The following is a 25,409-nucleotide window of genomic DNA, read 5'->3' as shown; positions in this document are numbered from 1 at the left end:
AAAATCTGCTGTCAACTCCCTTTCTCTCTTCCCTCCTCTTTCCAGCCCCTTTAGCCATCCCTGTTTGCCTCCTACAGACACTGGTGGATCTTGGAAACGAATCTTAGGGCCCAGACCCAAGGTCCATCACCCATTCACCTCCTCTTGATAGTCCAGTGGCCCAGCACATCTCTGTGCTGTCTCAGAAGACACGGTAACTGAGGGCAGGATGGAGAAGGCACCAGAAAGGACCATGGACCTCTGCGACAGGCCTGAGATGAGCGTCTCCTCCACATCTGCTGAGATTTAGGCCACCACATGCTCCTCTGGGTGGAAGTGGTGCCTTCTCATAAGAATCACCCTGGGGCAAGTGAAGAATGGGACAGGAAAAGAGGACTCAGCACCAGGTTTGAATGTAGAATTGTGGGAAATGCTCTTTCTCTGTTCCTGGGACCATTCAAGTCCCAGCTCTGATATCTGGAGGACTTTGGGACCGTTCTGTGGGGCTGGCGAGGCACCTGAAATTTGGCTCAGGATGAACATGGCGTTACTTTGTTTCTCTCTGAATTGTATTGCCCACACATCATTGCGGAAATTCCAGCACTAAGTCCTAATTAGATCGTCAACTGACCAGTGCCCTGAGGGAAGAATTAAGGAAAACAACATGTCCTAGTCTGTTATAGGGTTACTAAGTGGAAATCATGCCTTTTCTTGCAAGGGCATGGTAGTTTCAGAGCAGTCTTCTAGAGAAGACCGCTGGGTTAGCGGAACACTCTCCCAGTCACTGTAGGGGCAGCAGCAGAATTAGTGGTAATAAGAGACAGATGAGGTGGGGTAAGTCCTGAGGTGCCTGCACTTACTCACCAAAAACGCCTCCTTAACATTTTGAGGATGACATAAATAACAAAATATATGATGCTCACATCACTGAGCAGCTACCCATGAGGGCTAGTGTTGACAAGATCTAGATCACCAAGGAGACATGACCCCAGGCTCATCTTTGAGGGATTATTTAGAGTAAGTTAGCCCATGGTCATGCCTGGGGACAAATTTCCTTGATCAGGTTAATTAAGGAGGGAAGACTCACCCTAAAAGTGGGCAGCCGGGTTTCCTGAGCTTGTGAGCTGAGCTGCATAAGCTTGCAGAGCACCAGCATTCACTGTTCTCTGCCACCTGAAAATGGATACAACGACCATCGGCCACCATGACTTTCCCATGGATGGATGCTTGCTCCCTTCCGTTACCTCTGTCGGAGGAATTTTATCAGGACAATGGGAAAAGTAACCAATGATGTCATCATAACATCAACAGCTATTCCTTATGCAGAGATGCTTTCCATAAACAGTCCTCCTTAAACGCCAGATTCCCTTCCAAGGTTAAGGTCTTGGTTGCTGTTTTCAGATGGGAACAGGTCACTGAAACTCAAAGACAGCAAATAGCTGGCGAACGGCCCCCAAAGCTGTGAACTCAGACCCAAGGCTCCAAAGCCACTTTACACTACCTAAGATACCTCACTTACCCTCTACCGACCTCATCACTAGTTCAGTTAGGAAATCACTGGAGACCGGTGATGATGTCACATTAAGGAAATGAGCAGCTGCAGAGGGAATAGCCTAGACTCAGGCATCGGTCCCCACGTTGTAACATTTAAAGAAGTGGCTACAGGTTGCTTTTCTGTTTCCATTGTGTTCAGATAATTAGAAGCAGGCATGAAAAAAGCAGACTCTGGCTTGCTCTCTGGTTTGTGCATAGCTTTCACTGGAAGCTGAAGAATGGATCTGGCTCCGAATCTGAAGATTCCCCAAGTCCAGCCCGGCATGATTTCCTCTACTAATTCCATTTGTAGAGACCTGGCCTTCATGTAACCTGAGCAACTGCTGGACCACTCCATTTTGTGCTGTCACTTGCTTCTCTCTGGAGTCATTAGCCTTGCTCTTCCCGTCCCCAGCTCAAAGTAAATGTTAGTTACCGAAAGAAATTAGCATGCCACAGAGGCTTCCTCTAGCAACAAAGAAAGCATTACAGTCACGTTGCCTTATGAGCAAGCCTCTAATTCAGATACATGATGTTTAAAACAGCCTTTAAAGACGGACCCTGGAAAGCTTTTCTTTGGAAAAAAAAAAAGCATGACATAAAAATATAGGTTTGGAAACTGTTCATGCTGGATTCATTTTTTTTTTCATGCATGAACCCTTTCATTTGATATTTACTACTGACTTATTCATGTCACTTTGAGTTGCAATTATCTCATGAGATTCTATTAATACTTCTATTTGTAGCTTGCATGAGGCTATCTAATGACATTAAAATGGGGACGATATTTCATACTCAATGAGCAATTGGAGAATAAGGTGTGCTGGTTAGTTTTTTGTCAGTTTGACACAGGCTTGGGTCACCTGGAAAGGGGGAACCTCCATTGAGAAAATGCCTCCATAAGACTGGCCCATAACCAAATCTGTGTGGTATTTCTTTGATTAATGGTTGATATGGGAGTGTCCAGGATGGATGGTGCCACCCCTGGGGAGGTGGTTCTGGATTGTATGACAAAACAGGCTGAGCAAGCCATGGAAGAGCAAGCCGGTAAGCAGTGTTCCTCTGTGGCCTGTTTCAGTTCCTGCCTCCAAGTCCATGTCTTGAGTCCCTGCCCTGACTTCTCACCACAATGGGCTATAGCCTAGAAGATGAAACAGACGCTTTCCACAAGTTGCTGTTGGTCATGGTGTTTATCACAGCAATAGAAATTAACCTAAGCCAGAAGGAAAACCCTCTGAAAGCTTGGAGAATGATCTCTTCTGCGTGCGAAGTGGGCTATCACTGGGGTACTCATCTCTGCCCAGTAAAATCTGAAGATCTGAATACATAGGGTGTTAAAATAGCTATAACCTCTGGGGTGTTTTTCATTTTGACCCCATCTCACTTAAATGGAAGAAGGTCAAATCACACCTCAATCCTCCAGGTCCCTAACGAAAGGACATTAACTGGTGCTTCACCTGCTTGTTAAACAGAAAGCTATAAAAATGATTTTCTTTTAGGAGGCCCATATGACTGTACACTAACACAACAATGTCCTTCATGCAATAAAGACAAGCTTTGAAGTATTGAACTGGTAGATGTGAGTTTTCTACCAAAAACCATGTTGCCATGGTAAAAGCCTCCCTGATCAGTCTTCTCTGGTTGGTTCATTTATGTCCCCCCAAAGAATTGTGGACAACTGAGTCTTGCTGTTTAGTTAACATGGTAGCCAGTGAATTATTAATGTCAATTCTTTCACTCTAAGGCTGGGGATGATGCAGGCATTCTGGAGTTTTCTTGGTGTGCCATGAAGATATCACTCAAGGGCTGAGGAGCTGGCTCAAAATGTGCTTTCTGTGAGAGCATTGGGACCTGAATTTGAGTTCCAGAACCTATATTAAGGAATCCAGGAGTGGTGTTTCATGCTTGTAATCCCAGCACTGGGGAGGCAAAGATGGGTGGATCCCCAGCTGGCCAGCCAGCCCAGCCGAATTGGCAAACTCTAGGCCAGTGAGAGATTCTGTCTCAACAACAAGGTGAATGGCATCTGAGGATTGATGTCTGAGGTTGTCTTCTGAACTCCACATGCACACTGCACACAAAGATGTCACTCAAGCCTCATTCTATCACTTCCAATATGTTAACACGGGCTATGTGATCTTTTTAAAATACAGATGCTACTGTTTTCACATAAGGGCCTAGAAATCTTTCCACAGCCACAAATAATGCAAAGCAACATGAAAAAGCCTTACATTAGTCTATAGGCAAAGCAGTGTTAATGGTGGATTTCCGTCCCCTGGGCAGCTTCACAGGAGGGGAGCAGAAGGAAGCTTGGCCTTTATTTGTAATAACATTATTAAGTCCGACTTTCAGGAGACAAAATTGAGGCAGGTAAGCCTGGAAGACACTTCAACTGACTCAGCTGTATCAAGAATCATGCTCAGGTCAACGTCTCCAGACTTCTTCCTTCACTGTGATGAGGTTCCACCTCCCATCAGATGATGTGGTAACACATACCTGGGGTCATGATGTCCTCATCTGTTTCAGTGACAATCAAAAGAAGCTAAGTCACTTTCACTCAAGTCGAAGTACAGCTCGGTCCCCATTTGAGAATAAGCCTGGAGTAACTGCAACTGCCTTGGGGTCCACGTGAATTAGCCCTTCTTCCAAACCTCCCGGATAAAGTGATGAGATTGCACATAGCATCACAGACAACACGGTTGATGAGTATTCTCCTTGCAGTTGGTGCTCATTCACTGAATTAACAGTATCAGGATCGAAGAGGCAGATGCCAGGAGCATTTGACTGAGAAAAGATCTGAGCAGATGATCCAACACTACAACAGTGCTGGATGCCAGAGTCCACTCCACCCGGCCCTGACTAAGCAGCATTTTTAAAATTATTGTTGGAGTTGCACATCTCACCAGCCTAGGAGGCTTCTTCTTGTACTCACATTCACTCTAGCTCTATGAAAACCTAGATCTCATCAGACTCTAAGAGCCAGACCAAGGCTCGGCTTCTGCAGTAGATCGACATCTTAGTCTTCCCATCCTATTTGTATTGTTTTTTGTTTTGTTTTGTTTTGTTTTGTTTTTTCATTACTACAGGAAAATACTCAACAAAGCAACATAAGAAAGGAAGGGTTTGTTTGGGCTGCTGGTTTGAGGGCACAATCCACCACGGTGGGACAGGCGTGGTGGGAGGACCACAAGGCTGCTGGTCCCATGGCATCCTACGTCAGGAGCCACACAGAGTGAATACTGGTTCCAGTCTAGCTTTCTATTTTTCATTCTGTCCAGGACCTGGATTCATAGGATGTTGCCACCCACATTCAGGGAGGATCATCCTACCTCAGTTAAACCTTTCTAGAAACACCCTTGTAGACACAGGAGAGGAGTCTAAATCCATGTAAATCCAGCCTAGATGACTGTGGAGATTTACCTTCACACCAATATAAGAGATGTATCAGGGAAGTCCAGTGATCTCCATCAAAAGAAGAATGTCAGCACACAAGAGGGAATTGCTTTAGTCAACTTTTACAATGTTGGCTGGCCATAGTGACAGATGAGAGAAGAAAGTAGGGGTAGGAGAAAGTAGTGAACAGAGCAGAATTGCCCATGAGTACCACTTAGGGGCTAAAGGGACTCCTTAGGGGGGCATCCTCATGTCATTTAACTTGCTTGCAGACAATATTGGAGAACAGGGGACATTTGTATTCTAGAACGTGGACTCAGATCAACCTAGAAAGACAACTGCTCATTCTGTGCTCTACTCCTTAACCCACACTTCCTGGCTAAGGGGACTGTCCTTCACATCAGAGGTGTGCAGATGCGGGCAATAGCAGACCCTATGGGTGGCCTGTCTAACCCTCTCTCTTGTTAGCAGACCTATACCACTGCATGGGGATTCATCTCTCATCTTCTTCATGACTTGGGGTGGATCTTCATTAGCTTCAGACAATCATAGTCATGATTGGTTTAGAGGTACATGTTGCTCAGTTTACAATGAATGAGTCTTTGGGAGAAATCTGAGCATGGCAGGAAGCTCTAGAGAAAATATTTATTTGTTTACATAGAATCTCACTATGTAGCCCTGGCTAGTCTGGTCATCATTAGGTAGCCTAGGGTGACCTTAAACTTGTGGTGATCCTCCTGACTCAGTTTCCTGCATACTAGGGTTATAGTTATGTGTCACCACCCACAGATCAATATTTTCTTAGGTAGGAAAAAACAGTCCCTCTTCTGGTAGTATTATCTTTTGGTAGTAGCATCTAGCTGTAATACCTACAAATGCACTCCCTTCTGACAGCAAGGGACAGTTCTGACAGCCAAGGACAGTCCTGATAGCCAAGGAAAGGCAGAATCTGGGCTTTCATGACATAGTTCAGCCATAGAGTTCACCACACCTGTCCAGGAACTTCTTGTTAGATTATGACTCAGAAGGCCAGGGATACAGTTCAGTGGTGGAGCACCTTCTGTGTCTACATGAGATCCTAGAATCAGTCCTCATTATTAAAAAAGCAAAGACACACAGAGAGAAGTGATTTGGTAAGAACCATGCTTTGAGTGTTGATCTTTTTCCAAACTAGAGACACATGGTGTCATAGCCATTTGAGATGTTGGGCAGGCACAGCAAGCTACACCTCCCAGCACATCATCCTCAGGGAACTTCCTCCCCAACACTCTACAGTGTGCTTTTCTGAGGGTTATGATGTTGGGTATGGCAAATACATTTTGTGTTAACACTAAGTTTAGCAAGACACAATCCCATTCATAAGTACAGGAGTATCTACATTTTGTTTACCCAAAATGGTTATTTTTATTTCTTTAAATAATTCTCTAAAGACAGCTATATATTTGTCCACACTTAAATCAAAAGAAAGAAAATCAGCCCACCATGGCACAACCAAATAGCATTTTCCATTCTCGTGCCTCATGTGTCCCAGGGGTACGGATCTGACTTGAAGAACAGATTTGCATAAATACGAGAAGGGTATAATCCCGTCTTCTCAGTATTTTAATATTGTGGCTTTGAGCCTCGGACTGATTGAGCTGTGATCACAAGAGTTGGCCACACTCCTGACAGGGTTTGTGTTCCAGTCCAGGGCAAAGAAGCACCTAGAATCTGCTTAGTGACATCGATTTACCCCTCATTGCTTCCACCACACACACGTCTACCTTCAACTTCAAAGCATGACAGAGCACCACACTTTTCTGTGTTTACCTGGGCCGTCTGCCACATTCCACTTCTTTAGCTAACCAGTGTGCTGGGATTTGGATGCACAGTGTCGCCCATAGGCTCAGGTGTTTGACTAGTTGGTTCCTAGTTGGTGGCGCTGTTTTGGAATGTTGTGGAACCTTCTGGAGATAGTCTCTTTGCAGGAAGTGAGTCACTGGAAGCTGGCCTTCAGATTTGGTAAGCCAGCTCAGCTCCCTGTCCACTCTCTGACTCTTGTTCCATCAAGATGTGAGGAGGTGGAGATTCCCAGCCACACACTCCTACCTCATGAGGCTGCCGCCTGCCATGCCTTCTTCTTCATACTGGACTGTATCCCTTCAAACTGTGAGTCAAAATAAGCCTTTCCTCTCTTAAATCACTTCTTATTGGGTATCTGATCACAAAAGCAGGAAGAGTGACTAGTGTGTAATAATTCTATGTACTTACAAGGCAAGTTGAGTCCATCATCATGAAGATCATCCTCAAATCTCCTCAGAGCACAGAAGCCCATTGAAAGCCTTTCTCTGTAGTAAATCAAAACCTTAGGCCTGCTTTTCCCAGTAAAGACTATCTGGTATTCTTAATCTCTCAAAGATGCAAATTGAGGCTGAGAATCTTGTCTGTTAAATATTGATGAGACTCTGCCTTCTCTCAGGCAAAGTCTGTGTTCCTGATGCGTGAAGGGGAAGCGCAGTTCTCACAATGCGTTCTGTTCAGACTTTCCACAGCTTCCTTAGAAATAGATCATTTAGTCCCATGTGTTTCTTTTTTCTAATTTGATGACAAAAATAAGACATAAGTAAAATGAATATTTTCCCAGTGAAGAATGATTCCTCAAGAGTAGAGAGAAATACAAAGAATTTTGTGTTCTGTATAAGAAATTATGGTAAAAAAATAATTAGCATTATAATGTGCCAGCAATTAGAAGCAGAGAGAATATTTGAATCCTCTAAAAGGGCCAGGTGTAGGCATGTCTGTGATCTTAGCACTCAGGAGGCAAAGGCAGGAGAATTACCATACATTTGAATCTAGCCTGGCCTACACAGCAAGTTCAAGGCCAGCCAGAGCTACATAGTGAGACCCTATCTCAAAAAGGGAAGGAGGGAAGGAAGGAAGGGGAAAGAAGGAGGAGAGGAGGGAGGGAGGAAGAGAGGGAGGGAGGGCAGGGAGGGAAAGAGAGAGGAGAAACTCCAGACATAACTTGTGATGGCTATTCTTGCTTATCAACTTGACTATATGAAATGAACTACAGTCCAGAAATGGAAGGCACACTTGTGATCCAAATCTTGAGTCAAGAAGACAACACGCCTTTGATCCAGATCTTGAGGCTGGAAGACACAGGCATTTGATCTGGATCTTAAGGTGGGATGACATATACCTTTAATATAGATCTTGAGGCAGGAAGACACACCTTTAATCTGGGCCACACCTTCTGCTAGAAGCCTATATAAGGACAATGGAAGAAGGAAGGCTTCATTCGTTCTTCACCTGCTTGCCCTAGCCTTGTCAGCACGTCTGTTCCTTCACTGACAATGGAGCATACTTCTTTGGGATTCCAGCATATACAGAAGAGCAGCTGAGACATCCAGCCTTGTGACTGAGCAACTACTAGATTCTTTAACTTCCCATTCACAGCTAGCCATTGTTGGACAGCAGCCTATAAGGCATTCCAATAAATCTCCATATACATGCATATACATTTATGTGTATATATACATGTATATGGAGAGAGAGAGTCATTCCCCTGAGTTCTGTGACTCTGGAGAACCCTGACTAATACAGGACTCATCTCTGTCTGTATGGACTAATTTGATGGCTGTGCACATGCATGTCATGGGAATGTTAATTATCATGTAGATAAGCTGGTTGTAAATGTCATGGGCACAGGCTGGATTTGCTCTTCATAAGTAGGATTTGCAGGTAATTACAGTGGCTGATCAAACATCTCTGCAATAAAGAGGCAATATTTTCAGCCTGGTGCCAAGATATACTCATTTCCTAAAATTGGTACCAGCCGCTTTAGGATGCAAAGTCAAATGATAATATTGTCCATAGTGACCATGACAACAGTAACAAGCCATTGTGCATGTCACTTACATCAATCATGAGTCAGAAATGTTCTCAGCCTGTTGCACACATTAGCTGATCCATCACAAGAACAGCTTTGCCACTGAAGGGCGCTACTCTGATCTCCTGCAGCCCTGCCACCTGGGTTCAGATCCCTCCTCACCAAAGATCTGCTCGTCTGGATGGAGATGGGGTACAGAAAGAGGTTAAGGAGGTTTAGAAACAAGTATAAATAGCTGGGATAACCATGAGTAATGGGGAAAGTCCCCTCATCTCTCCTTCCCTTGGGCTTCTGGTTTATTACTTTAGATGTATACACCTAGTGGTAAATACGTAACATTTTTTGAAACCCAAGCTAGAAGCTACAAAAAAAAAAATGAATTTGAGACCTGATACTTTGATTAAATAGCAAGGCAGAGATTCACAGCAAAGTGTATAAAAGAGAGCAATGCTCTTCCTCCCTGTTCCAGATGGTTTCTTATGAGAAAATAAATTTAGACTCAGGAACAAAAGGATTTATTAGGAAACACTTGGAAACACACAGGGATTACACTGGCAGAGAAGATACTTGTCTCTACATGTGTTGATAATTCATATTCATCTAGTATTCAGGTGGGTTGCATGGAAGTATTTATGTTTGCATAATAATGTTTACAGAAATGATTTCTGCTCCGTTCTGTGCCCTGCCGAAGAGAAGTGGATGTCGGAAAGAGGCAAGACATGAAACCCAAGAACAACAGGAGAAATGAAAGTGATATAAAAATATTGATATGCACAACCTATGTGCTGTGTGGTGCTCTGAAAATATAGTGAGATTTGAAAATTTGTTCGCTTTTGTCCACCAATAAATCATAGTTTGAACTCGGTCATTAATAAAGGAATGTCAAGTCATGGGAACTGGCTAGGAGTTCCACATGACACCTAACAGAGAAAGAGTTGGGGAAAGATGCTCAAAACATAGTTTCTGACTAAAAACAAAAGACACAGTGGTCTGGGGAGATAGCATGAAAGACAGAGGCTCATAGTGGTATGCACTTGTAATCCTGGCCCTGGGGTATGGAAAGAAGCAGGTCTCTGAGGCTCACTGGCCAGCTAGCCCAGGAGTTGTTGAACTCCATGTACATGAGAGAGCCTCCAAGAAGGTACATGATGGTCCTGTACATTGACACTCAAGGTTGTCCTCTGGCCTCTGTATACACACATGCACACACAATTACACACATAAAAAAAGAAGCAAGATTTTCTAGTGGTAAAGGAGCATTTGCACACACACACCCTGGATCTATGCCTCTCCCGTAGCTGTGAATGAGGAAATCAGCTGAAGTAATTCAAACTTCACAGTCACAGTCTATGTCTGTTTGCATAGGACAGCTCTCCACCTTCCACGCTTCCCTCTGGAGGCTCCTGTTAATACAAATGTCCTCAGCGGTCCTGATGTCCCTTACAGGACCATCCTCCACCTCTGAGAAGCAAATCAAACTACTTAAAAGAGCCCTCAGAGGGTCTGCCACCTTCTTCCTGTTCCAACTGGATCCGTGAGTGACTGAAAGTTTACCAGGTTCATAGAACAATAATTCCATCTCTTCATCTCTTAGTATCTTATATCTCAAGAAATAGAACCTGAGATATCCCAATGCCATGGCCTTTCCCTTAACCAGTAAAGGTGATGACATGTTTGTCATCACCAACCACTGAGAGACATTTTAGAGCTTCTGGAACAGAAGAGGGAATGAATGCCTACACTTGCTGCATCAGCATTTTGCCAGATTTGTGGGGTCCTCATTCAGGCAACACCCTCTGTAAATGTGTTTTAACTGGTAATGCATAGTTAACTCTTCAGTTGTGTTTACAGTCTTTAACCTCATGTCTCCTGACCACAGCTGATTGACTGGCAAGGGGTGGAAAGAAAGTTAAGGGAATGAATCCGAAGGCTCACTATGTCAATCAAAGTCTAAGAGAGAAAGAGAGACAGACAAACAGACAGAGACAGAGAGGCAGAGAGAGAGGACCAACAGAGGCTGGAAAGAGATTAAGAGCACTTGCTGAACTTCCAAAAGACCTGATTTCAGTTCTCAGCACCCATATTGTGGCTCACAGTGTCTGTAACTACAGGAGATCTGACACTTTTTCTGACCACTGCAGACACCAAGCACACACATGAGATAGATAGATGATAGATAGATAGATAGATAGATAGATAGATAGATAGATAGATAGATAGATAGATAGAAACACCCATATACATAAAATAATAAATAAATGAATCTTTAGAGAGAGGAGAGAACATTTCGTACTGGGATTCAGAAGAGTTGAGTGATCTGCATATGATATTAAGGAACCAGTGCATTGGACACAGTACCCTTGGGCTGGCAAGGGCTGAAAGCTGCTGGCCCCACTTGGCCTGATGTGTAAGAGGAAAAGTGAGTCACTGGAACCCAAAGAGGAGAGTTGTATCAGGGGAGCTCTCTGGTAGGAAGTGTGGCCTTTGATGACAGATGTGGTCAATTGCAGCAAGCCAGCATGGGACAGACTGAGGTAATATGTAATCCAATCTTGTTCTTTCCCATCCTCTCCTCTCCAACCAAAGCCTCTCATTAGCCAAGCTGAACAAGAAGACAGTGCCCAGGAGCCACTGGGAGTCCATTGGGGTCATTTTGGCATGACAGAGCAGGTAGATGAGGTTCAGAGGGGCAATGGGTCTGCAGGAGTTAACTGTAACATCCACACGCTCTACCTCATCTGCCATCCACATCTCATGCCCGACCTTCTCAAGGGGAAGCCCTTATCTCCAGTGGTGCAGACACACAAAAGTGTATTAATAATTCTGTCAGTGTAAGACATATAAAATTAGTTAGCATTAGTGATTTTCCTAAAAGGCCTCAGGAGAAAACAGGAAAAAAGTAATTATCACATAGAATGTAGTTGCTGCAGTCCCTGTTTTGGCAGGTACTCACAAGGTCCAACTTGGCATTCGCGGTGCCCTTGCTTCATGCAACATTCCCTCTCTGTTTGCAGCAAGACATCTGTAGAGTGACTTCATCTTTATTCCTATAGGATCTGAGTCTTCAGTGGTCCTTTCTTTGTGGGGTTGCTCCAAAATTCCATTGTCTAGTACTAACAGATATGGGGTGTTAAAAGGCATGCCAGGTTCTAGGCACAAGCTTTCTTACTCAGATTATGTAGCAGCAACTTAATGTCCCTTTAGGAATCAATATTGATAACTCATGAAAGGTCAGTGCACGTCTTTTAATCAGTCTAATGGTGTGTGGAGCCCTAAATGACCGTGGAGGGAGTTTCAGCTTTTCCCTATTGACAATATTCTTCTGTTCCCTGGAGGATACAATCTTTTATTGGGTATTAGCATCACCATGTCCACTGAGCCCAAATTTTTAGAGAATGAAAGCCAAAATAATATGTCACCAATGCAATGAAACTTCACTGCAAAAAGTCCTAGAAGAATAATGTCACAAAGAAGGAAAACTAGGGTATCACTAGGTCTACACAAAGGCAGATAGATCTCCAGAGAAGGCAATTATACACCTAAAGGTGTCTTTTTCTTGTAATTATTTAAAGTAAATTTAAATGCCATGTAAATAATGACAGCAATAAATAGGAGAGGAGGAGTAGAAATAGCTGTTTTAAGGTGTTCTTGATATTTACAAAGTAGGATAACAGTGTGTAAATCTGATGGGGCACAATTTAAAGAATAACTAATAAAACACACACATGGAAAAAGCTACAGCTACTATAGCATTGAAGGGGGAAACAGACCAAGAGTAAGCCAAACAAGCCAAAATAAATAAACAGAACATTCCACTCTTCCCCTGCAAATGGTGTGGATTAAATTTCTTTGGGTAAGTACTCAGGAGTGGTGTAGCTGGACTATACAATAGTTCTATTTTCAGTTTTTTGAGGGACCTCCATATAGGTTTCCAGAGTGGCTGCACCAGTTTATGTTCCCAGCAACAGTATGCAAGGATTCCTCTTGCCCCACCCTCTCCAGTATTTGTTATTGTCTAAAAACAAAGTGTTTACAACTGAGTTAAACCTGGTTATACTAGTTACCTTTCCCCCTGCTATAAGCAACTTAAAGGAAGAAGGGCTTGTTCTGGCTCACGGTTCATGGGGGTCATCCCATCCCAGCAGTGAAGGCTGGCTCCTGAAGCAGAAAGCTGGCTCGTCACATGGCATCTGCAAGCAGGAAGCAGGGTACCGTCAGGGAAGTGGGGCCAGGCTATAAAGCCTCAGGGCTGCCCTCAGTGACCCACTTTCTCTAGCAAGGCCCCATCTCTTAAAAAGTTCACAACCTCCCCCAAAACACCACCACCAGCTGGGATCAAGGGTTCAAACAAAATAGCTGAGGAAGAAACCCGAAGGAGGAATGAGTTACTTTTAGCTCGCATTTTCAGTCTGTGGTTGCTTAGTCTTACCACTTTGCATCTGAGCTAAGACTGACGCTCTTGATGAAGACTGCTTAGTTCGTCAAAATTAACACTGTCATGGCGGCTTGAAAGTAGAGACAGGAAGGGTCTGGTGCACATGGTACATCCTTCAAATGCATGTCCCCAGTAACCTACTTCCTCTAAGCAGGCCTCGCCTCCAAAGAGTCTGTTGTGCCCCAAACTGGTCGATTCATCAATCCCCTGGTGAAATGATAGCTCCCTTATGATGTAGTCCTTTTAGTGCTACCAACTGAGAGTCAAGCCTTCAACTCATGAGCCTCTTGAGTTATGGGTGGATACTAGAGAGCTTTAACACAGTTACTGTGATCGTCTTAATTGTCAACTTGACAGGGTTAAGAATCACCTGGGAGGTGGGGCAGTGGTGGCAGATGCCTTTAATCCCAGCACTTGAGAGGCAGAGGCAGGCGGATCTCTGAGTTCCAGTCCAGCCTGGTCTACAGAATGAGTTCCAGGACAGCTTAGGGCTACACAGAGAAACCCTGTCTCAAAAAAACAAACAACCCAAAGGATCACATGGGAGACACTTCTGGACATGGTTGTGGGAACATTTCTAGAGAACTTTAACTGAGGAAGAAAATCCCACTCTAAAAAGAAAAAGGGGGAGATATAAAAATGACAAAAAGTAGATTATTGAATCTATTATGAAAAGAAAAAAGAGAAAATATGGATATGTTGAGATAAAAGTCAATTATTGAATCTACTTTTAAAAAGGAACTACTTGTTTTACATAGGATAAGTAATGAAAATTTTTTGTCTGAGTTTATCAAATGTTACTGGACTGGACATTGTTAATATATATAATGGAGTTTTTTGTCTGAATCTGTCTAATGATAATGGACTAGACATTGTTAATGTAATTCTCAACTATATATTGTCTATACTTATTGGACATAGTTTTTCTTGTATTAGTTATAAGCTTTTTTAATTTTAGACAAAAAAGGGGAAATGTGGTGATATTGTGTTCCCCAAAATATTGTGCACCCTAATAAACTTATCTGGGGTCAGAGAACAGAACAGCCACTAGATAGAGGCTAGAAAATGGTGACACACACACCTTTAATCCTAGCATTCCAAAGGCAGAGATCTGCCTGGATCTCTGTGAGTTCAAAGCCACACTGGAAACATCCAGGCATGGTGACTCATGCCTTTAATCCCAGGAAGTGATGTCAGAAAGCAGAAAGGTATAAAAGGCATGAAAACCAGGAACTGGTCAGTTAAGCTTTTAGGCTTTTGGGCAGCAGCTCAGCTGAGATCCATTTGGATGAGGACTCAGAAGCTTCCAGTCTGAGGAAACAGGATCAACTGAGGAATTGGCAAGGTTAGGTGGCTGTGGCTTGTTCTGTTTCTCTGATTTTCCAGCATTCACCCCAACCCAGCTCCAGGTTTGTTTTTATTAATAAGACCCTTTAGGATTTGTGATGCATAAGGGGCATGAAATGGAAACCAAAAGTTTGTAATGGAAGATGAATGTTATGGGCACTAGATAGAAGAGAAAGTACTGTTGACTGTGATCATTAATGAGGATTCGACAAGGAAGTTCGGCCCTAAAATGATTCTAACAAAGGCCCAAATACATATGTCAGTCTACCTGATGATTGCGTGTGTGTGTGTGTGTGTGTGTGTGTGTGTGTGTGTGTGTGTGTGCATGCGTGAATGCGCACTTGCACTCACGTGTGTGGGGGCTTCAGAGCTGACAGGTCTAAAAACTGAAGGCAGGGCTGTAAAGATGGCTCAACAGTTTGGAGCACTTCTTGCTCTTGCAGAGAACCCAAGTTCAATCCCTAGCAACCACATGCTGGCTCACAAACATCTGTAACTCCAGTTTCAGGGGATCCAATGCCCTCTATTTCTGAAGGCACCAGACATGAACATGGCACACATTCATGTATGAAAAAACACTCATACAAGTAAAATAAAAATAAATCTAAAAAGAAACAAAGATAAAATAAATAAATAAAAATTGAAGGCAAGACTTGTTACAGCTGAGCATTAGCTAGTCGGAGATGATGATCCTTGAGATGAGGTTCCATTATACACAGACAGAAGGAAAAGGACCTCATCTTGTCAATCAAATAAAAAAAAAGCAGAGAAAATAAATGAGAGTTTAGGCTTCAAAACCTGAACAATTATTCCCTCATCTTGCCTAAGTTGGGCTTGTCTGGTGGCAGAATATTGAACACTTCCTGCGTGTTGTTTCACTAACATTTTGCTGGCCAGAACTGACACAGATACCCTTTGACCCAGCTCTTACTCTTTGGCAGACCTGGGAATCAACAACAGTAGCAAGACATTGCATATGACCCAGGAACTATCTCGGGAGTGTTAAGGACATAAATTGAATCCTCTTCAAGTAATCCCATGTGGTAAGTGCTATTACTCTCACTCCACACACAGATAAGAAAACTGAACCACAGAGTAGTGGCAGACTAAACGTTTGTGTTCCTACAAATCCGTGTATCAGAGACCTCATAGCCAATGTCACCTGATATTTGGAGCTGGGGTGACAGAGAAGCAATTAGATCATAAGGTGGAGGCCACTATTAAAGGTATTAGTGCCTTTATAAAAAGAGACATGGAAAATATGATATTATCTGTCTATCATCTACCTATCTATCATCTACCTACCTACCTACCTAGCTATCTACCTAGCTATCATCTACCTACCTGTCTGTCTGTCTGTCTGTATTTTCCTGCATCTTTCTCTCATTGAGAAGAGAGCTGTCTACCAACTCAGGAAGAGAGCCCTTGTAAGCAGAACGAATGAACAGCATTAGTTTGGGAACCTCCGGAATTGTAAGGGAATATATAACAGTTGTTTAAACTGCCTAGTACAAGATATAGTGTTATAGAAGGCTTTCCTAAAGCAATCAACTTGTCCATAGTGGTACACTTAGTGACTAAAAATGGTAGATTGAATCAAGAACACCTGCGTTCTTCCCACATTCATTCCCTTAGTCTCCAAGCTAGGAGGCCACACCTCTTACCTTACATACAACACTGAGACACTTTGCAACTGCTTGGTCTTACCAAGCAAAGGATGAGCCAGCACCTAGCTCTCCAAGGTAGTGGGGCAGGAGATACTGGGCAGGAATCATCCATAGATCACAGCTTCCCCACAGCACGTGTGATAAAGAAATCACCTTGACTACCTAGGTGCTCCACCAGACTTTCTAGAACCTTGTGAGAGGGTCCAATGAGAGCAAAGTGAAAAATGATAATGGAACAAGAGAGGTGGATGTGAGGTCATAAGAATGGAAGCAAAGGAAGATTCTGGAAAGGTTGGAAAGCAGAACAGTGTTTTTCCATTTCCCAAGTTCATCCAGTTTCATTAAAGTAATATTCCCTGGCAACAAACTATTCTAGTATCTTGAGCTATTTATGAAATGCTAATCCAATGGACCAGAATGGATGTGGCTTCAATGGGCGAGCTACCAGCACAAGCTTGGAGATCTTTTGCTTATTCAAATTGGTATAATGAGATTTGACCATAATGAGACAGATATTCTCAAAGGCAAGATGTAAGGGTTTTTTTTTTCTTCTAAATACTCTTTATAAATTGTTAGATATTAACATTATAGCCACTTTCAGATAGATGTTGATGAAAGGTAATTCCCATTGTCAACTTTACTGGAATCAGAAACTAGGTCTTTGGTGAGGCACTCCTTTAGATATGTCTACGAGGCTGTTCCCAAGGAAGACCCGTGGAAGGGGAAGAGCCTCTATGAATATGGGTGGAGCATCCTGTGGGCTGTGGTCTAGGACTGAATAAAAAGAGAAAAAAGGAGACTGGTAAGATGAATACAGGTCCCTTCCTCTTTCTCCTGTGCTTCCTGACTGGCAGAGATATGAGCAAGCAGCCACACGCCACCATGGAGGACTCCGTCCCTCTGCCATAACGGACTGCTCATTCTGAGCCACGAACCGAATAGATCTGTCCTTGGTTAATCTGCTTTCGTCAGGCATTAAGTCAGGCAATAAGAAAAGGAAGAAACCTGTGCCCCTAGTAGACGCTAGAGGAACAGATGGAGAGTACAGCCCTGCTCTCAAACTTCTCACAGTCCAGGAAGGCTGTGTGCAAGGAGGGCAAGAAGTCTCCAAAAAGCACAGACTAGAGAAGTCTAGGTGTTTGTGAAAGTTTTGAGAGAAAGAGCCATCGCGGGCCACTGCAAAAACAGGAGCCTGCCTGGTGGATGAGGCGGGAAGAAAGTCATTACTGAGAGAGGGGACAACTGAGCAGAGGTCTGAGAGATCATGCTGGAGTCATTCTGTTGGAAGGGGCATGATGAGGACCCTGGTCAAAGTTTCATTTTCCATTTATTCCAACTTAGGGATAGTAGCGTCAAGTCAGAGGTGACACTGATGACTTTGCCCATATGTCCTGCATATACACGATGCCTCTTCTTCCATGAAAAACACGGTGGATAGAGGCTGAGGAGACAGTTTGAGAGGTAGAATGTTTGCTGCACAAAGCATATGGACCTCTGTTTGGATCTCCAGCACCGTAAAATGACAGACATGAAGGTGAAGCGATTACTTACATTGTTCTATTATTAAATAAAACGGGAGCCAGATATCAGGGTAAAACCATGATTTATCAGCGAAGTGTCAGAGAAGAGACCAGTGACCTCCTCTGTCTCTCCTTCCTTGATTCAAAAAAAAGGCCATCTAATCTTTTCAAGCACCTCCTTATTCCTTCCTGTGTCTATCATAATATGAGTCCTCCAAGAACTCTATGGTTAATTCTGGTCAGCTAGTAGCTAACTCCACCCTCTGAGTCAAGGTAAACTTTATTGGCAGTCTTGGGAGTGTCAGAGTACAACCAAAATATCCCACAACATGGAGGGATGTGTCTGTAGCCCTATCAATATGGAGTAGAGAAAGCCAGATCCTGGAAACTCACTCTATCTGGAACAGCAGACTTCAGGCTCAGTGAGAGTCCCTGTCTCAAAAAATAAGGTGGAGAAAGATTTCACAAAGACATACAGGTGTCAACCTCTGGCCTTCACACATGCCTGCATGGATGAGTGCACCCAAATACACATGTGTGGATATACCACATATATGTGTGCATGCATGTACGCAATATGCATGCACGCATGCATACACACACACACACACACACACACACACACACACACACACGAGTCTACTAAACTGTCTTTTCTCTACTTTCTGAATCACTGAGGAAAAATTGTGTCTTGTACTCATGACAGCAAACTGCTAGAATGCCAATGGCACCCTCTCCCAGTCTGCCATTTCCTGTTGGTGACACACTTCCTCCTAATCTGATTACAACTACGTCATTAGACTCTTTTTTATATTACATTTTTTTAGCATACAGATGGGATTTTCAGAAGGTTTATTCTAAAGATTTAAAGTAATCATTACCCCTCTCACCAGCATTTAATGCCTTTTCAGTCAATGTTACTATGTCCTGATGAGATTGGATCCCTCTGGTCCCTTTCAAAGGCCATAGCATTAAGGAGGAGCAGGTTTTGGCAATCTCTTAAAGAAAGAATTAAGTTCACAGATCTCAGGGTATTTCCCAGCTTAGACTTCCAGGTCATACTTTATATTTATTTCATTACACAGGGCTTTACCATGTAACCCCCTTACCTGCCACCAAAACTCAGGGGACTTGATGTGTGAGAGATTCTGGGATAATAACCTGGAGGTTGCCTGACAGATCAGAGAGTATCTCAGAAACAAAGTAGAATTCCTTTTCTCCTTCCCCCTCCCTCCTCCCCCCCCCCCCCCGTCTCTGATCATGATAACCAGAAATGGAAAAGAACACTGAGCCAAAAATAGTAGCACCATTTACTCTGACGGAATAGGAAACGCGAAGGCTCCACTTGGGAGCTTCGGATCTGGAGCAAACAACACCTCCGTGACTCCTTTTACTCATCTGTCACACTGAAAGGACGGGTAAATGTGAACGTATTTCCCCGAGCAAGGCCAGAATTAAGGCAATCTTGGATCCAGTTGTGCAGCTCAGAATTTCACCAAGAGAGTGGCCTGACCAAGTGGAGCAGTCCACCAGGCAAACAGCAGGCGGAGATTGCCGCGGGTTTTAATAAAGTCCTATTTATAGGCAGGATTCTGAAGCAATTTGCAATGTCTGTTGGATCAAATAAATACATTTTATTGCATGTCCCACTCAGAGCACAGTGGAATGGAACATTCTAACACAGAAATGAACAGTCTTTAAGAGTTAGATACCGTGTGGGAAGGTAGAAAATTTGCATGCTTCCAACTCCCAAAATATGGCTCCTATTCTCTGCTTGGCTTCAGTGTGACTCTCACACCCACCGAAGCCTCAGTCATTAGCTCTCAAACTTTTCACACAGTATCCCTGTCTGCAAAAAGAAGCAAGAGGTCTCATGCCCGGGGATCTGAGGGACATCTTGGAGTCACATCTTGTAATCATAGCATCCCATTTAAAATGCAAAAATCAAACAGAACTTGGCATTTGGATCTACTTTATATGTTCTTGATTTTGAAATGTAAGTGTTTTAAATCCATTGTTCTCTTATACGATATATTCTCTAGAATCGTATCCAGGGCTTTGAGTCACCATTGGGACACACTGTGTGTCTCCAGGGTAGGGAAGTAAAGAGGGGGCAGGGGGACGAAATGTGTTAACCCTAAATTGCGATGGTTTAACAGGGGTTTTTCTGTTTTAAAATGGCCCAAAGGTGACGTACAGCGCTGGGGAGCTTGCCTAATCTGCGTAGTGCATGCTGTGCAAGTATGAGGCCCTCGCTCAAACTCTCCAACTCACTTACAGGTCCAGGCGTGGTGGTGGCCAGGTGTGCAATCCTAAACTGGTGCGGCAGAAATGGATTGATGGGTCCCTGGAGCTCACTGGCCAGCCAGTCCAGGCTAATTGAAGAGCCTCAGGTGAAAGGCTGTTTCAGAAACCAAAGTGGATGAATCCTGAGGAACAACATTCAAGGTTAACCTCTGGCCTCCGCTGCAGGCACACACAAGCACTTACACATGCACATGCGCTGACATTATACACACATATACACATATATACACACACATATACACAACCTTCGTGCACACACGCCACACACACATACAACATGATACTCCCTCAGTAAAAAAAAAAAAAAAAACTGCACTGCAAATTGTGATCTTTGATTTTTCCCCCCTCCTTGAGCTAGAGATATGTGCTTTAAGAGACTCTCCTGAAGTGCTGGGCAGCAGCCATGAATCACAGCTCCCCCTCAGCCACAGGATCCCAGAGGGAACATAGGCTAGCGAACAGAGTTCTGTGTTGGCCTGCTAGGCTAGTCGGGGTACAGGTCCATGAAATGCAAGTTCCATCTACAAAAGTTTCAACTTACGATAGATTTATTGAGACATAGTCCCATCATGGAGTAAGAAGCAACTGTGTCCCAGTTTTTGAAGTTCTGGCCTAAGTAATTACACAGATGAAAACATTGAAACCAAATGTATTTTGGAGCTTTCCATTTAAGAAAAACAAAACAAAAACAAAACCAGCTGAAACAAAACAACCTCCCTGGGACCCACTACTCTTTCCAGCTCACTAACCTTTCCGCATTTTCTATCAGAATGAAAACCACTACCTGCTCTCCCTCATGTAATCCCCCCTCCCCCTCCTCCTCCTCTGTCTTCTTCTCCCTCCTCCTCCTCCTCCTCCTCCTCCTCCTCCTTCTCTGTCTCCTCTCTCTCTCTCTCTCTCTCTCTCTCTCTCTCTCTCTCTCTCTCTCTCTCTCTCTCTCTCTGTGTGTGTGTAGGTCAGATGACAATCTTGAGTGTTGCCCCTCAGGTGCCATCTACCTTTTTTGAGGGCAGGGGTGGAGACAAGGTCTCTCCCTGGCCTTAGACCTTACTGAATATGCCAGGCTGGCTGGCTAGTGAGCTAGCTCTAGGCGTTTTCATCTTCCCCTCCATAGCCCGGGGACCACAGGCACACGCCACAGGGCCAGACTTTTAACACAAGGACTCGAGGACTCTAAGTTAGTCTCCCATGTCTGCAAGGCCAGAGCTTTACCTATGACTCATCTCTCCTTAAGCCATCCCCCACTGAGGTTCTTTCTACACTCTAAAAGATTCATGTATATAGTTTGCTTGCTGTTGTGCTGGCTAAATAACCAGAGCATGCTCTTTGAAAGCTCACTTTTCCCTCCCTAACATCTGTGCCAAAGTCTGCTGACCATACACAAACACTTTCAATTTATTTTAGCTGTTTCGCTGGAGAGTCGTGCTCACATTTCTAAACAATAATCTCAAACTTTCTGTGATGAGACACACAACATGAAATCTTCATCCATTAAAATTTTTGTTCCATGTTGTGGGTATTAGACGGTCGTATAGCTTATCCCCTTCCATTGCGGGTTGTATTGTGTAGCTTTGGTTTCATAGTTGGTAAATATTTGATTTCATATTTGATAAGTATGCCACAATGGGTTATCTTGAGACAGTTGTCTGAGCTGCTTCCAGGTTCTCGCCATTATAAACACAGATGGTATGGCCATCCCCAAACTTTGGGCAGACAGGCAAGAGTCTCTCTACATCCCTAGATAGAGCATTGGAGAATCCCTGATGAAGACAGACTCAACTCATTTTACTTCTGTGACTGTATGTGAGTGTATATGTGTGTGTGTGTGTGTGTGTGTGTGTGTGTGTGTGTGTGTGTGTGTTGCCATAGAAGAGTGTGCTGGATCCCCTCGAGTTGGAGTTACACCCAGTTTTGAGCCTCCTGGCCTGACATGGGTTCTGGAAATCCAGCTCTGGTCCTCTAAAAGAGCAGTACATGCTCTTGACAGCTCAACCACTGTTCTAGCCCCTGTGAAACAGGCCTGAACTTTCAACAGTAAAAGTCGTATTTATTATTCTTACCCTTTACTGTTGTTCTCTACTTGTGTGTTAAAAACGTGTTTAGTGCTCTAAAATCCCGAAAACATCCTTCCAAGTCTTAAAGTTTTACCTCTCACATCTAAATCCATAACCCATCTGTTATGGTTCTGATATGAAATGCTGCCCGCCCCCCCCCCCCCCCCCGCCCAGGTTCATATGGGGAAGCACAGCTGGTGACGCTATTTGGGGGAATTTCTGAAAGCCTCAGGAGGTGGGTCCTAGCTAGTACAGGAAGTAGGTCACCAGACATTGGCCCTTTGGAGTATCTTGTCCCTGACCTCTTCCTGTCTGCCTCTCTGTACTTCCTGTCAGCAATGTATTGAAGAAGTTCCAGTGCCCTGTGCTTCTACCCAAACCCATGACGTCAAGTGACCATGGATAAAATCCTTCAAAACAGTAAGCCCAGTTCAAGCCCTCGTCCTTTGGTTTGTATCTGACACGCGTTCAGTCGCAGCTGTGGAAATCGAATACAACATCTATGAATTACTTCAGAGGATTGTGTGCCTGGCTCCTCTTCACACTCTAAGCCGACTTTTTCATCCTTTGATCAACTGATAATGTTCCCCTGTCACTGAGGGGCTCCACAGTGTACTATGTGGACACAACTGACTCCATCCATCTTAAAAGATCTTCCCTCCGTTTGTAGGATTCTCCATTCTCTGCATATCAGGAAGATCTTCATCATCACGGTTGCATGTATACATGTCTGACCTACACATGTTGGTGTCCTCCTGGGTTCATGGTGCACCTTCTTCCTGTTCTGTACTGTCCCAAGGGGTAATCTCATCTATTTCTGGAGCTTTTCACTGATGACTCTTAAAACTGAGTCTCGGCCTCACCTCGTCTCCCTCCGTTCCTTACACTCCCACTGGAATGTCTCCTGGCATCCCAAATGATCACATTTAAAACTGAGCCGCAGACTCTGTTCATTTTCCTGCCTTCCCCAATTCAGGAAATGTCACCTCCTCTCACCACATCCCACATTACAAGCTAAAGGGTCACCCAAGACACCTCTCCTGTCTTGCCTGCTTTGCTCAGTGTGTGTCTGGAATCTGGTTCCTCCTTCCCATCCTCACTGTGTAGCACTGTCGTGTAACTCCTGATGATGTGACTGTCTCCCCATCATTCCCCTTGCTTTGGCTCCAGTTCTCTTCCAGTCCTTTTCCAAACAGAAGCCAGATGGACCTTACAAAAACATTAATTATCAGCATTTAATTTTCTGAATAAAACCCTTACTTAGTACTGTGTTTAGGATCAAGACCTCAAACTCTTAACATTATCTGGAGAATGCCCAGTCATTAAATGATATCACACCTCTCCAGATAGTCCAGGATTCCTTTCCCCAAGTTGCTCCTTCATCTGTCCCTCAGGACCTCAGCTGTCAGTTTCCGACCCTCCCTTCCCGTGTTATACCACCTCACAGTGACTGGTACTCTCCTTCACATCATCTGTGGGATTTGTGAGTAGAGGTCTGATAACTAATCCACTGTCTTCATCCCCACCAGATTCTGGGACCCTGGGGCAGAGACCACACCAGTACCTCTACAGGACACGGTGCCTAGCCTACATTAGGAACGTATTAAGCTCACATTAAATGTGGAAGGCTTGTGGAGGAGCGGAAGGACAGAGTCTGCTGGAGCTATCAGGAGATGGGAACCTGAATCTCCACCTCCAGTCCTATTTCTTCGAGAATGATGCCTGGAGGATCACCTCATGAATGGTCTCATTTTTTTTTATTGATAAACTTACCTATCCCCTGGTCCTAGGCATCTCCACCTGCTGCCCAGTCCTCAGCGCCCCCCCCCCAACCTCCTTTGCCAGAAGATTCCCCTGTAGAAGGGGAACAGGAGAAGGGAGTAAACATTCCCAACTCAGAAGTGGGCCCTGCTGTATGGGCTGCTTACGCTGATTATCGCTGCTACTTTGGAGAGGAGACGTAATTAGTGGATTAGTACTTAATTGTAGAGTAGACAATAGTACCAGATCATCCACCTAAGTTTATCCTCAGGAGCCCTGGACACAGTGAAAACAAGAGGCTCCCTAACCTAGCATCGCTGTGGTGTTATCGCCCCCCAGTGGCTCTTAGTGACTTAATCTCAGGCATCTCAAAAGATGCTGTTTGTGTGGATGTCCTCCAGCTTCCCCAGCAGGTTGGGAGGGTGGCTATGGCCTCTACTTCTCTCAGAGTAAAGCCAGAAACAAAAGTGGGAGCATTTTCTGGGTCACACTAGCCAGCACCTTTTCCTTAAAGGAGACTTGAAGACATTTTGTCCCTTCTCTAGCACTGTCCAACAGGCAACAGGCAAAGCTGTGAACCTTTTGGTCTCTGAAAAGAACACACAGGAGCTTGTATGTCCAAGACTAGACTTTCAGACAGTAAATATCATCTACAAGGCCACAGAACTCCTGTCAATTATCAGACATGGTGTCATGAGTGATCATTGCTGCGTGGCCTCACGCAGTGTCACTCTTCAAGTGGTTTCATGGTTCTGTGACAAATCTTATTAAGTAGCCCAGGCTGGTCTAGAACTCACGATGTACCCCAGGCTGGCTCAAACTCACATCAATCCTCCTGCCTCAGCCTCCAAGCACTAAGACTGTAGGCATGAGCTCGTTAACCTGTCAGTTATTCAGATGAATGGGGGCGTTGTTTGCTCTTGTTTGTTGGGGGGGGGGGTAGTTTTTAAATCTTTGGGAACTTATCCAAAGATATTATCAGGCGTTTTTCTTCACTTCAAGCATGTTTCCCTTTCTCCCCTCATGATTTTGTGCTATGATTTCTTGTCATACACTATATTATCCAGCTACACATCTTTGGACTGTGTGAAACTGTCCCTCAGTTCTGATACTGGTCCTTTGGCATTTTAATCTTCTCCTTCTTGGGCTTTATTTGGGATGATTTTCATTGCTATGTCTTCTAGGTCACTCACCTTTTCTTCAGTCATGTCTAACAATTTATTAATCCCACTCAGTGTATTTTTTAAAATTATCATACATGGAAATTTCAGGTTGAAAGGTTCATTTGGATCTTTTTAATGTCTCTCATGCTCCTTCTCTTTAATTCTATGGGTGTATGTGATACAATAAGAATAATACATGCGTCCTAGTTAGCTTTAACTATCAATTTGACACAGCCTAGAGTCACCTGAGAAGGAAATCTCAGTTGAAAAATTAGCTAGATCAGATGGTAGACTTGTCTGGGGGTGGGGAAGATTGATTATTTATAATTGATTATTAATTGATGTGAGAGGGCCCAATTTAATGGGAAGCAACATCCCC

General features: G+C 43.9%; 2 long non-coding RNA genes across 5 annotated transcripts; one reads left to right on the top strand and one right to left on the bottom strand.

The window, feature by feature from the left end:
* Positions 1–16: 16 nt before the first annotated feature.
* LOC131911120 (uncharacterized) lies at positions 17–16,419 on the bottom strand. Of its 4 annotated transcripts, XR_009379287.1 has the most exons (6): positions 16,223–16,419; positions 12,841–12,966; positions 11,730–11,889; positions 7,156–7,479; positions 1,067–1,225; positions 17–340 (listed from the first exon to the last, which is right to left on the bottom strand). It is a non-coding gene; the product is annotated as an uncharacterized LOC131911120 (long non-coding RNA). The 4 variants fall into 4 exon arrangements; XR_009379286.1 differs by lacking the exons at positions 17–340; positions 1,067–1,225 and having other exon boundaries at positions 6,285–7,479; XR_009379288.1 differs by lacking the exons at positions 17–340; positions 1,067–1,225 and having other exon boundaries at positions 6,285–7,479; positions 16,266–16,419.
* An 88-nt stretch (positions 16,420–16,507) lies between these two features.
* LOC131910327 (uncharacterized) lies at positions 16,508–20,364 on the top strand. Its single transcript, XR_009379105.1, has 4 exons — positions 16,508–16,756; positions 17,567–17,759; positions 19,586–19,741; positions 20,026–20,364. It is a non-coding gene; the product is annotated as an uncharacterized LOC131910327 (long non-coding RNA).
* The last annotated feature ends 5,045 nt before the right edge of the window (positions 20,365–25,409 follow it).

This window comes from Peromyscus eremicus, chromosome 5 (genome assembly GCF_949786415.1).
Source record: "Peromyscus eremicus chromosome 5, PerEre_H2_v1, whole genome shotgun sequence".
In the NCBI taxonomy this organism is placed as follows: Eukaryota; Metazoa; Chordata; class Mammalia; order Rodentia; family Cricetidae; genus Peromyscus; species Peromyscus eremicus.
The sequence above is the reverse complement of the archived record's forward strand: the minus strand, read 5'-3'. Positions and strand labels throughout refer to the sequence as shown.